Genomic DNA, 12676 nt, shown 5'->3' on the forward strand with positions numbered 1-12676 from the left:
TCCCCATGCGACACATTACATCCCCAGGACTATTTATTTTATAGCTAGGAGCTTGTTCCCTTTGACCACCTTCGCCTGCTTTGCCCACTCCTTGCCCCCACCTCTGGCAATCTGTTCTCCATATCTATGAGCTTGGGGATTTTTCGTTTATTTGTTCTGTTATTCTTTGATTCCCCATATAAGTGTGATCTACAGTATTTGTCTTTCTCTGAGTTATTTTACTTAGCATAATGTCCTCAAGGTCCATCTATGTTGTTTGCAAATAGCAAGATTTTCTTCTTTTTTATGGCTGAATACTATTCCATTTTAAACATATACTACATTTTCTTTATCCATTCATCTATTGATGGACACTTAGCTTGTTCCCATATCTTGGTAAATAATGCTTCAGAGAACATGGAGGTGTCTATATCTTTTTGAGTTAGTGTTTTCATTTTCTTTGGATAAATACCTGGCGTGGAATTGCTGGACCATATGTAATTCTGCTTTACACTATTTGAGGGGCCTCCTTGCTGCATTAAGAGGGGCTGCGCTAATTTACATTCCCACCAACACTGTACAGGGTTCCCTTTTCCCCATACATCCTTGCCAACACTTGTTATCTGTTGACTTTTTGGTAATAGCCTTTCTGACAGGTGTGAATCAATGTCTCCTTGTGGTTTTGATTTGCATTTCCCTGGTGATTGGTGATGTTGAGCCCTTTTTGTTACTTGTTGACCACCTGTATGTCTTCTTCCCCAGATTCTTCAGGGACCAGGTGGAGAAAGGCCTGGCTGATCCTGGGAGGGGCATGGTGGGACCTTCTCCTGACTGAGAGAAGGTGGTGTGCTGTATGAATCATGGCCTGTGGGAGTGTGAACTGGGGTTGGAGCACAACTGGGTGGCCTGCTGCAGAACGCAGAGGGCTTTTGGCAAGAAGTGACTTCAGCAGTTTACAAAGCTGTAGCCGCCCCCACCCTGGGGACAGGCCTCATCCTGTGAACCCTGCTTCCAGAGGTTGGCCATTTTTCTGTTGTTCAATATGGGCCTGGTAGAGGTGGGCATGACATTGCCAGTGTCAAGTCCCTCCCAGTGGATGGGCCACCCTCTGCCGTGTCCCTGTGCCTGACTAGCCCTGGCTCAGCTGTTTGCAGCTGGGTCACTTCAACCCACTGGTGCCCGTTTATTGTGAGGTGGGCCAAGGTGGTTAGTTACCAGGAGCAGAGTGCTAGCACTGGCCTGGCATGCCAGTGCCCACCCCCTCACCATCCCATATTCTTCCTGAGGATGGGAAGCAGTGGTGGAGGGCAGCAGCCCTTGGGAACCATGCTTTATTCCATCAGCTCACAGCTGGGGGGATTTATGAGAGGCAGGAGTGTTTTGATTTCCTTGCCAACCTTTTTTCCGGGTGGGCCATGTGAGCGTTTGAGCACAAGGAGAGAGGCACAATATCACCTGCACCCTGCCAGGAGGGTCACCTGCCGGGCATCGCAGCAGAGAACCAGGGCCTGAGCCTGGCACATGGTAGTTTGGCCCCAAAGATGGCTGTTGAATGAAGGGCGGATGATCATCCAAATGCAGACTCTCTGGTTCCCAGGCAGCTACACCTCTGTCCTTACCGTGAGGCTGGCTGTATTTGTAGCCTTGGGGACATGGTGCACGTGGCAGCCTGTTACCTGGGACAGGTCACGGGGCAGGTTCCTAAAGGCAGTTTCGCATCGTGGTGATCATGCAGGCAGCTCCCCGTACAGGACTTGGGGTCAGGGAGGAGCTCTTCTCTGCAGGTCTCTCCTGAATGGGTTTATCGACCTATCCTTTGGGGGGGGCTCTGTGAGTAGCACGCCTCTGTCTTCTCCCCAAGGGGCACTGCAAGCTTGACCCCAGGACAACCTCTGCGTTTCCTTCCTGCAGGCTCCTGAAAAGCCCTTCCCCCCTCAGATCATCCTGCACCATGAGGGCATGATAACCCTCCACAGGCAGGAACTCCTGGGGGTCCCGTTTGCCTGTGAGGTCAGAGCTGCCCCCCAGCTCTGCATTCAGTGCTCAGAAGAGTTTTGGTGGCGTGTTCTGTTGCTCCCCTTCTGCTGTGGCGGGTGTCTCTGACCCCAACCCAGTGCCCCCTCCCCACCCTTCAGAGTTCTTCTCCAGTCTTTGTAGTGCCTTGCCTTTATCCCCCACTTTCCCTAACTCTGTGTTTGAGACCCACTTGGTTTACTGGCTGCAACAGGTTTCCAGTCTGTGAAGTGCGTTGCTCTTGTATGCCAGGCAGGCTCCTAGAGGGAGCGGGATACAGTTGGGGATAATTGTTAAAAGTGAACAAACAAGACAGGCTAAGAAGAGTGCGCTTACTACCAGAGTGCAGGAGAGCCTTGGGTTTTGAAGAATGAATAGGAGTTTGTTAGTGAGATTCTGGAGGAGCAAAAAAGGGAATGGCTCCAACACTGGCATGGATGGGGTGAGGCACCGACCGCGTAGGTGTGATAAGGGCAAGGCTACAGTAATGGGCAGGGCTCAGGGCTGGGAGCTCCATCACCGTGGCCCAAAGTCAAAGACTATGTTGTGTCACCTGGTACCTCCACAAGTCCCACTGGAGTCCCTGGCTGTAGGTGAGGGCAGGCACAGGTGTGGTTTGTCTTGGGTGTCAGCCACATGGAGAGTAATGCCCTTGCCCATCGGTATCTGAGCGTACCCACCGTGGGTGGGCAGGGGGTCTGTGTTTGGACTTGGAAGGCCTGCTCCATGGGCAGGGAACACAGCAGTAGCCTGCAGTGCCAAAGCTCAAGGAACCTCGTAAGTCACGGGGATCAGCGATCCCTCACTTGGCATGGTTGGGAGACCAGGGTACAGGTGCTGGAGGTGGGGCCTGAACTCCAATATCTCGGTGCTCCCTTCACCCTCCAAGTAAGGAACCTGAGGCGTGGGTAGGTTCCCTCATCTCCCCAGCCTTGAGCGGCAGAGCTGGGATGGGGGCCATGGTCTCCAGGCTGTCCAGCTCACACAGAGATCAGGCGATGGCTTGCACAGGGTGTGCTGGTCCGTAGGCCCTGGGCTGAGGGCTGGGGCCCCCGGGTCAGGCAGGAAGTGATGTTGCTCTCACACGGCTGGCTGATGCACGCAGCTGCAAGGCCTCAGCCATTCCTCTGTCAGTTACTCTGCCAGGTCCCTTGTCCTGGGTCCTGGGGAAACCAGGGCACCTGGGATTCAGCCCTGTGCATGTGTGTGTTTACACAGCTTCCTTGGCCAGGTGACCTCTTGCTGTGACCCCACTGTGTGCCCACACATGCACATGGTTGCGCTTTCTTTGAGAAGGCTTTATTCAGCGTATTTTGGAGAACTTGCCCCCATGTAAGCGCACACAATTTTAAGATAAGTGACCCAAATGACCTTAAGCTCTGTATCCTGTGTAGCATTTGAGTTTTTTTTGAAAAGCAAGTTGGGAACAGAACCTTGAGAAATGTGCTTCATTTCCTGTCAGAGCAAATGAGACCTGAAATATGGATGCTGTAGGTTTTCCCCCAGAAAGGCTTGAGAAATACACTCCCTGTTCTTTTAGCTGAGGCCCAGCTGCTCTCAGCCTCAGATCCTTAGTTAGCTGTGCTTGCTGCCCTTTGGGAATAAACCCGGGGGGGCTCTTGAAAACTCAGAGAGACTCGTGGTTATCTTGCAAGTCCTTGATTTTCAAACTGTGCAGCTGCTCCGCAGAACCCTGGAGTCTGGTCTCGGAGCTCTGAGCTGCTTCTGACGTACAGGGCCGGGCGCTGCCAGCCTCTTTACCTCAGTGTGCAGTTGGCCACTCAGGCTGGTGACCAGCTGGCTGTTCATAAATGGGCGGCCTGCTTGCTCTGCCTGCTCATGCCCTGTCTGTGCTCTTCTGTCGCAGGCTCCAGAAGACTGTGGGAAGCCGGCTGCCGAGGCCAGGACCGTCCTGCGGATGGCCGCAGGTCCCGTGGGGCCCGGAGACTCTGAGTGAGTAGGAAGAACAGTGGTGCCAGCACCGGGCGGCGGCGTTTGCCTGTGCGTCTCAGCCGAGGGCCACATGGGAACTGGGGGAGAGCGAGACATGCCGTTGCCCGCCCTCTATCAAAAGCTTAAATGCAGCTATGCTTAAGTTTTTTACTGTTTTCTGGTTTCACAAGTGTACCCTTACTTTGAGGGGAAGGAGGGGAAGGTGACAGAGTGTTTGTGGAGGACAAATAGCCACACAATAGACTGTGCATTTCCTACGACCCTGTGCATCTCTGCATTCGGACCACTAGGTCCCTTTCTGCCACCCAGAGGGCCTCCATCCTCTGAGTGGGACCATGTTGCCTCCTGGGTAGCGCCCCTTTCCGTTAGGGTGCTGAGGGGCCCAGGGCATCCAGTGGGGGGACCTCCCTGGTAGCCCAGGAGCCCAAGCCAGCAGGACTTGGGCAGGGTCGCCAGAACAATTCCTAAGGTGTTCTGCACCCCAGGCCACTTGCTGTTGACCCAGCTGGCTGGCCGAGGCTCTGTGGGTATGGACAGGGTCCTCTCTAGGGTCAACAGGCAGGGTGGGGCAGCCTGAGACGCTGCAGAGAGTCCCCACAGGAGATTGTGCAGGTCACTCAGGCTGTGTCTGAGGCATCGATGAGGTCGGGTCTGAGGGGGTGTCACCTCGGGGTGTCTCCTGCTGGGACTGAGAGCCACCAGGCCTGTATTAGTTTGCTAGGGCTGCTGTAACAAAAGTACCACAGGCTGCAGGGTTTGAACAACAGAAATGTACTCTTACGGCTCAGGAGGCTACAGCTCCGAGATCAAGGTGTCAGCAGGGATGGTTCCCCTGCAGGGCTGCGGGGAGAACCTGTCCCAGGTTCTTTCTAGTGGCAGGTGGTCAGCTGGCCTTTGTCTCTATCTCTGAATCCAAGTTTCCCCTTTTTATAAGGACAGCAGTCACACGGGATTATTACCTCAGTTTAACTTGATCATCTGCAAAGGCTTTATTTCCAAATAGGGTCCCATGCCCAGTGTTGGGGGTTAGGACTTGACCATTGCTTTGGGTGGCCAAATTCAGCCTGTAACAGGTCCCCTCCCAGGATGGGCCCCATCCTCCAGCTGCCTGCAAAGTCTGGTCGTTGGGTAGCCCAGTGTCTCTAGGAGACAAGGGGCTGCATGTCAGCAGCCCTGTATTCATCCTGCACGAGCCCCTTTTCCTAGCAGAGTAGGACACAGCGCACAGCGGGCCACAGCTGGGTCCCCAGTCCACATTCATCCCTCAGTGGATGGTCTGCCCTGGCCCTCCGGCTCTCTGTCCTCACACAGTGCCTGCTTGGCTCCCACACTGCCCTCCCCCAACAGCCTTGCTCTGGCTAACTTATCCACGTCCCGTCCTTAATCCAGACCCTGGTGCCAACCCCGCTCACACCTTCTCCCAGGAAACACCCCAGTCCATCCTTTTCTGCCCTCCTCCTGCCTCTCAACCCTGCAGCTCCGTAGCTCCTTCAGTCATTTGTGGGAGGCCTCAGACACGGCGACAGCACCATTATTGTGCATGTGCGTGATGGGCCCTGTGCTGCAGGAGCTCCATAGGGTCTGGAGCTCTCACTGCCTAAGGCCAGTGAGGAAACGGAGGTTCCTGCCCACATGCCAGAGCTAGAAAATGGCAGAGCCAGGACTCAAAGCTAGGGCACGCAGCTGCAAGGCCTCAGCCATTCCTCTGTCAGTTACTCTGCCAGGCCCCTTGTCCTGGGTCCTGGGGAAACCAGGGCACCTGGGATTCAGCCCTGTGCCTGCGTGTGTTTACACAGCTTCCTTGGCCAGGTGACCTCTTGCTGTGACATGATATGTACCTCCCTCTCTTCGCCCCCGTACAGCGCTCAGTTCATGTTTTCAAGTGTTATTTTTGTCAATAAAAGATATACTTATTTTAGAAGTTAAAGAGTTCTCCAACATTTATGATAAAATAGTATCCACCTGGCTGCTGCCCCCATTGTCCCTGTGTTGCCCCTGCCCTATTCCACTCCCCAAGACCACCACTTCCAGCTTTCAGCTGTTTCTTCTGGGATTTACCTCCATATTCTGCAAATATCTATGCACTACTATTTCTGGACTACTATTGTGGCAAAGATGATTTTAACTCATTGTTTTCTCTCTGTAGAGTTGCTCTAACTACTATAGATACTTCATAATTTTGGGTTAAATCTTTATAAAATACATATCAGTCAGGATAAGCTAGACCATGAGGCAGTAACAAAAACATCCTGTATATCTAAGTTAAATTTCTGATTAGCAGGTACACTGTTTATTTCTGTTCCTTGTTCTCTCTCTCTCTCTGGATTTACGATTTCTGGATGATTCCTATAAATTAGAAATTATTCAATATGTGACCTTAATGTCTGGCTCCTTTGATTTAGCACAATGTTTATGAGGTTCATCCTTATTGTAGCCTTTATCAGAACTTCATTCATTTTTATGACTGAGTACTCTTCTATTGTATGGCTAGACCACATTTTGTTTATCCACTCATCCATTGATGGACATTTGGGTTGTTTCTACCTTTTAGCTATTGTGAATAATGCTTTTATGAATGTGTATGTGTACAAGCATTTGTTTGAACACCTGTTTTTAATTCTTTTGTGTACACATCTAGGAGTGGAATTGCTGGTTATGTGGTAATTTGGCAATTAAAGACCAAACTGTTTTCCATAACTGGTGTGCTATTTTACATGCCCATCAGAAGTATACTAGGGTTCCAGTTTTTCCTCCTTCTCACCAACACTGTTCCTTTTCTTTTCGTTTTTCGAATTTTGTCCAACTATATGAGTGTGACATGGTATCTTAATGTGGTTCTGATTTGCATTTCCTTAATAACTGCAGGTTTTTTGGTAGATGCTCTTTATCAAGCTAAGGATGTTCTCCTTTATTCTTGATTTGGTGAGTGTTTTTACTAGGAACGTTAGATTTTGTCAAATGCTTTTTCTGTATCAATTGATATATGGTTTTTCTTTTTTAGTTCATTGTGGTGGATTACATCAATTGGTTTTCTCATATTTAATCAACATTGCATCCCTGGAATAAATCCCATTAGGTTATGGTATATAATTCCTCTTACTTGTTGAGGATTTTTAAGTGTATGCTCATGAGAGAAATTGGTCTGTAGTTTTTGATTCTTGTAACATCCTTGTCTGATTTTGATATTAGAGTTATACTGGCTTCATAGAATGAGTTAGGAAGTGTTCCTTGTTTTTCTAATTCCTGAAATAGATTATAAAGAATTGGTATTATTTTTTCCTTAAACATTTGTATAATTCATGAGAGAAGCTATATGGCTCTGGGGATTTCTTTTTGGAAGGTTGTTAATTATTGACTTGATTTCTTTACTACATACATTCAGTTTATTTCTCCTGGTGTGAGTTGGTAGTGTATATCTTTTAAGGAACTGGTCCATTTTATCTAGATTATCAAATTTGGGGTATAGAGTTCTTTGTACTATTCCTTTATTATCCTTTTAATGTCTGTGGGATCAGTACTGTTGACCCCTCTGTCATTTCTGGTATTCATAATTTCCTGTTTTTGATTTCATTGATTTAGGCTCTAATTTTTACTATATTCTGCTTACTTTAGGCTTAAATTGTTCATTTTGCTTCCTAAGGCAGAAACTTAGGATATTGAGTTTATATCTTTCCTATTTTCTAATATATACAGCTAATGCTATAAACGTCTCTCTAATCACTGCTTTTCTACATTCTACAGATTTTGACAAGTGATACTTTCATTTTCCTTGTAGTTCAAAAAGTGACAAAAACCTTTCTCTTGATATTTCCCATTTGACCTATGTGTTACCTAATTTAGAACAGTATTGTTTAATTTATGGATATATGGGGATTCATGTATCTTACTATTATAAATTTTTAGTTTAATCACATTCTGGTCTGAGAAAACACTGCGTGTGATTTCTATTTTTTAAAGACTTGTTAAGGTATACTTTATGGCCCCAAATGTGGTCTATCTGTGTAGTACGGTCTGAGTGCTTGGGTCCCCTCATTCATATGTTGAAATGAATATGTTTGCATGTTGAAATCATAACCCCCGGGGTGATGGTGAGATTTTTGGGAGGGGATTAGGTGATTAAGCAGGGCCCTCATGAAGGGATTGGTGCCCTTATAAAAGAGGCCCCACAGAGCTCCCCATCCCCTTCTGCCATGTGAAGACACAGTGAGAAGTCTGAGACCCAAAAGAGGGTCCTCCCTGGACCATGCTGGCACTCTGATCTTGGTGTAGCCTTCAGAACTGTGAGAACAAAATGTTTGCTGCTTATAAGCCACCCAGTCTGTGGCATTTTGTATAGCAGCCCACATGGACAAGGGCACTTGGTCGATGTTCTGTACAAACTTGAGAAGAGTGTGTTTTGCTTTGCTGGATGGAATATTCTAAAAATGTCAGTTAGGTCCAGTTGATTGATAGCGATGTTCAACTGAACTCTCCTTGCCGATGTTCCTGTGTGCTTAGTGCATCGGTTACTGACAGGGGATATTGAAGTTTTCAATTATAATAGTGGATCTGTCTCCTCGCCTTTCAGTTCTATTAGCTTTTGCCTAATGTATGTTGATACTCTATTGTTAGGTGCATAGCCATTTAGGATTGTGATTTCTTCTTAGAGAACTGAATTAATCATTATGTAATGCCCCTCCTTATCCATTATAATTTTCCTCATTCTGAAGTCTGCTTTGATTGAAATTAGTATTGGTGTCTCCATTTACCTTTGATTTGAGTTAGCATGGTGTATCTTTCTCCATACCTTTACTATTGACTTGCTGGAGTCTTTGTATTTAAAATGGGTTTCTTGTGGGCAGCATATGGTTGGATCTTCTGTTTTTATGCTCTCTGACAACAGCTGTCTTTTAATTGGTGTATTTAAGCCATCATATATAAAATGATTATTGCTATATTTAGATTAATATAAAACTTTTTAACTATATTCTATTCTTGCCATAGACTTCTTTATTTTTGCATTTTTATTTTATTTTAAAATTTTTTTATTAAGGTATGACTGATATACACTCTTATGAAGGTTTCACATGAAAAAACAATGTTGTTACTACATTTACCCATATTATCAAGTCCCTACCCAGACCCCAATGCAGTCACTGTCCATCAGTGTAGTAAGATGCCAGAGATCCACTATGTGCCTTCTCTGTGCTACACTGTTCTCCCCGTGATCCCCCACACCATGTGTACTAAACATAATACCCCTCAGTCCCCTTCTCCCTCCCTCCCCACCCGCCCTCCCACACCCCTCCCCTTTGGTAACCACTAATTCATTCTTGGAGTCTCTGAGTCTGCTGCCATTTTGTTCCTTCAGTTTTGCTTCATTGTTATACTCCACAAATAAGGGAAATCACTGGGCATTTGTCTTTCTTCACCTGGCTTATTTCACTGAGTATAATGTCCTCCAGCTCCATCCATGTTGTTGCAAATGGTAAGATTTGTTTCTTTCTTATGGCTTACTAGTATTCCACTGTATATATGTACCACATCTTCTTTATCCATTCATCTACAGATGGACACTTAGGTTGCTTCCATATCTTGGCTACTGCAAAAAGTGCTGTGATGAACATAGGGGTGCATATGTCTTTTTGAATCTGAGAGGTTGTATTCTTTGGGTATATTCCAAGAAGTGGGATTCCGGGGACAAATGGTATTTCTATTTTTAGTTTTTTGAGGAGCCTCCATATTGCTTTCCACAATGGTTGAACTAGCTTACATTCCCAACGGCAGTGTAGGAGGGTTCCCCTTTCTCCGCATTCTCACCAACATTTGTTGTTCTTAGTCTTTTCAATGCTGGCCATCCTTACTGGTGTGAGGTGATATCTCATTGTGGTATTAATTTGCATTTTCCTGGGCCATTGGGTTTCAGTTTGCCTGGCCCACTAGAGTGTAAGCTCCAGGGCACTGGAACTTTGTTCTCTTATCCCCACACCCAGAAGACTGCCTGGCACATTCTGAATGAATAAACCGAAAGTGATAAATAGCAAGGCCAAGCCACCTGGTCATGGGCAGCTGCTTTTTTGTAGGTTTTCTATTGTGCATTTGGGTTTTGGTGAATCTGAAACACAGATGAGAGAATGCCAATCGGAGGTTTCTAAATGTCCTCACTGGGTAGAGGTACTAGCCCACAGTTACCATGGTAGATGCAGGATTATGATATTGCTTGCCTCTCATGGGGGCTGCTGGTCTGTCTTTAAACATCATTCATGGTGGTGCTGGGGGCCAGGGCCTCCCGGGTGTCAGGGTTGGCCCAGCCAGCATAGCAGTGGGCTTTTCAGTGGCCGCTTCTAAATTGCCAGCTGTCTTGCCGTCTTACTGTGGATGATCCTTCCATCCCACCCTTTTCCCCACATTACCAATGCTTTGCTTTTGGGATTAGTAGTGAGCTTTCTCCACATCAAGAAAAACAAAATTGCTCCTGTTCTCCAAGTCCTATCAGTGATCCCGTTGGCAGCATTCATTCTCATGAACAGATTTTTAAACAGTTGCCATCTGTTCTGCTCTTAATTGCAAGTGTAAAAAACATTATTTTCCTAATTCCATCAGGAGAAGGGGGGGATATGTCTTCCTAAAGGCCACGGTTCTTGTAGACAGTGCATGGATCAGCCACCCACTCATTAAAGGTAAATTGCTTCTGCCTCACATTGAAGCATTTGTAGCAGTTATGTTACTTAAAGGGTAATATTGGCCCACTTATGTGTGTATAAAAACAAGTCAGGAGAAAGGTGGAAGTAGGCAGGTTGATGGGAAGCCTGAAGGCTGTGTCCCCTGTACCTCACTGAGGCTCCATCCCCCCAACCCCAAGGACAGCAGGTAGGGAACCCTACTGAAGAGGAATATGTCGTGTCTCCTGCCCAATGTGGGGCTAATGCTGGTGTCCCCTGAGACATCAGAGCCTGGTGCTACTGTCCCCACTACTTTGAATAGTCTGGCTGCATAAGAAACAAGTGGGAAATAGCTTTACTTTTATCCCTATTGTCCCTGCAAACATGCCCTAGGGGCCTAGTTCTTTTTCTGCCCAAATGAGGTCCCAGAGGTCCTGGAGCTTTCTGTTATTCTAAGGCAATAAAATGCTCTCTGGTTATTTCAGTCTCATAACAGGCTCATTTCAGAAATAAAAATGAGTGATCGTAGAATCTCCATAGCTTCTCCCGCCTGGCTGGAGCCTGACCTCTCTCGGAGGCTGGCAGTGGAGGGAGGGCTGTGTGTGTGTGTATCTTCCTCTCCCTCTGCTAATCTCTGGCCCTGCCAGCCAGTGCGGGGCCCCGAGGGATGGGTTATCTGGGAAAAGAGCAGTCTTCCCACTTAGGGCGTGCTTGGCACTTACAGAGTCCAGCCGGTGTGTGACTCTGAATGGTCCTCTTGGGGACAGTTTTGTGGGTTTCTCAAAGATGCTCCTGCTGGGGACTTGCAGCTCATCCCCATGACTCAAGGGAAGCGTCTCTGGGCTGGTGCCTGTGACACCCACCCCTTGCACCGATGTTCCCCCAGGTCCCTCGGACAAGTTTTGCTGGGCTGGCCATGCCCCACACCCGTGGGTCGCTCCTCCCTGGGAAGCCCCTATCAGCCTTCCTCCCTTGAAGGGCCGACTCTGGCCATGGCCTCCTGCCTGTAGATTCTCAGGTAACTTGGATACCAGTCCCCCAGATGCTAGAGACGCAGGGCAGCCATTCCAGGGGTCTAGAATCTCTGCTCCACAGGTACAATGGAGCCACCTGCCCCTCCCCCCGCAATGGGGCACAGCCCTCCAAAGAAAGCCCCCACATTTTTCCCGTTCTCTTTTGGGCCAGAATGCTGGGATATCTGGCTAGGAGGTGCAGTGAGGGGGTGACTGCCAGTGGAGTACATGGGCATGCTTTCCACCTCTGCCGGTGCCTGGGGGCAGCAGGATGGATCAGGTTGCACATCCTGCCCCGCAGCCCACGGGGCTAAGACAGCCCCAAGCTGGTCGTTCTGGAGCTCCTGGGTATTTGAGGAGGTCTGAGAATGGGAGGTTACAGGGTGGACGGCTGGCTAAAGGCCACGGTGAATCAGAGGGCGTCTCATGCCTCCGCTCAGCACAGCAGGGCTGATGAGGGATGATCTTCCCCCCTTGTCTCCGTCTGCTGGGACCTGGTGCTGGTGCCCTGGGCTCAAGGCATCGCTATACTTTCAACAAGGCAGCACTGCTCCTTCAGGAGGTGGCTGGAGAAACACTCTCATTTTGCAAAGCTGGAAAAATAATGACCATTTGTGGAGTTTGTTGAGGGCGCTCCACATGTTTCAGGAGCAATTTCTCTTTGTGAGGGTCCACAGTGGTCACTCTTGAGAGTTTGGTGGTGTCTAAGGGTTAATTGGGATGTTGTCTGCATTTGGCTTGGAGATGGGACAGCTTTATGTTTATTCAAATTAGCAGTAATTTAAAATTACAATTTTAGTCTTAATTGTATGTATTTGGGGATCCCATTTAAGTCTCTGGAAATAATTGCAGAGTAATATTTTGGGAAGTTACAATAAAATGCACAGATGTTTGAGTGGAGAAAGGTCCTTTTGGTGGAGTCTCAGCCTCCATGGAGAGGGAGTCCCGGACAGCTTCACTGCAGGTGAGCAGGTGCCTCCCTGCCTCCTCCAGCCTGGCTCTGGGCAAGGCTGCAGGTGAAGCTCCTTTAAATACAGCATCAGCTCTCCTTTCTGAACCTGACGGTCCCCGTGGCAC

The 12676-nt window shown here is 48.1% G+C and overlaps 1 protein-coding gene across 6 annotated transcripts in view; it reads left to right on the plus strand.

The window, feature by feature from the left end:
• The window catches only part of APBA2 (amyloid beta precursor protein binding family A member 2), a 219554-nt gene that overhangs the window by 38520 nt on the left and 168358 nt on the right, over window positions 1–12676 (plus strand). For all 6 annotated transcript variants that reach the window (XM_037000666.2, XM_073227080.1, XM_037000669.2 and 3 more), the window contains exon 2: window positions 3860–3945. The gene's annotated coding sequence lies outside the window, so the exon portion shown is untranslated. The remainder of the gene's footprint in view (window positions 1–3859; window positions 3946–12676) is intronic.

The sequence above is a fragment of the Manis javanica genome, chromosome 18, assembly GCF_040802235.1.
Source record: "Manis javanica isolate MJ-LG chromosome 18, MJ_LKY, whole genome shotgun sequence".
NCBI classification, from domain to species: domain Eukaryota; kingdom Metazoa; phylum Chordata; class Mammalia; order Pholidota; family Manidae; genus Manis; species Manis javanica.